General features: G+C 50.6%; 1 non-coding gene across 1 annotated transcript; it reads right to left on the bottom strand.

Moving 5' to 3' along the window:
- Positions 1-287: 287 nt before the first annotated feature.
- LOC138505318 (U1 spliceosomal RNA) lies at positions 288-448 on the bottom strand. Its single transcript, XR_011280129.1, has one exon. It is a non-coding gene; the product is annotated as a U1 spliceosomal RNA (small nuclear RNA).
- Between the last annotated feature and the right edge of the window lie 236 nt (positions 449-684).

Here is a 684-nt window from a genome sequence, read left to right as displayed (position 1 = left end):
ATGCCTATGCTGGCTGTTCCCAATTTAGGCCAGCATTGTCCTGTACAAAGCATGATTGATGCTGCCTGAGCATGTGCAGTGTGCCCAATACATATGGTAGCTTATCTCTGTAATACACATTACTTCTGTGGTGATGAAAGAAGCATAATTCAATTCAACAGATAAAATGTGGAAAAGCGATCACCCAAAGGTAAACCTAATTGAAGAAACGCAATGTGAGCACTATCTTAAAGTTTGCAACCTAGCAGGTCTAGTGCACACTTTACCTTTTCTTTCACCAATAATTCAGGGGGAGAGCGCAAACGCAGACTCCCACTACCAGAAATAATGCAGTTGTGGATCCCGCATTTGGGAGCATAGCAGGGGTCAGCAAATCCGATGTGCAATGGGTAAGCCTCACCCTGGGAGATCTGCCCTTGAGATCAGATTCTCCCTGCCAGCTAAGTGTGAGTTGCATGCAAGAGGGCAGGGGTTGGGTCAGTTCTGGGAAGCCCCGCTAAGCGAGGGTGAGAAGGCAGGCCCTGACCTAGCCCCAACCCCCCACCCCATGGAAGCTCTGATCGTCTGCAGAGCTGCCTGTCCCGCGTGTAGGGGGAAGCTCCAGCAGGCAGAGCCCAGCAGAAGAGCAGAGTGTAGCGCAGTTCCTTTCTCCCATCAGTTCCTGCTCGGCCCGAGATTTGTATA

Source organism: Ambystoma mexicanum, chromosome 11 (assembly GCF_040938575.1).
Source record: "Ambystoma mexicanum isolate Mex_15411 chromosome 11, UKY_AmexF1_1, whole genome shotgun sequence".
Taxonomy (NCBI): Eukaryota; Metazoa; Chordata; class Amphibia; order Caudata; family Ambystomatidae; genus Ambystoma; species Ambystoma mexicanum.
This window is presented reverse-complemented; position numbering and strand designations above follow the sequence as displayed.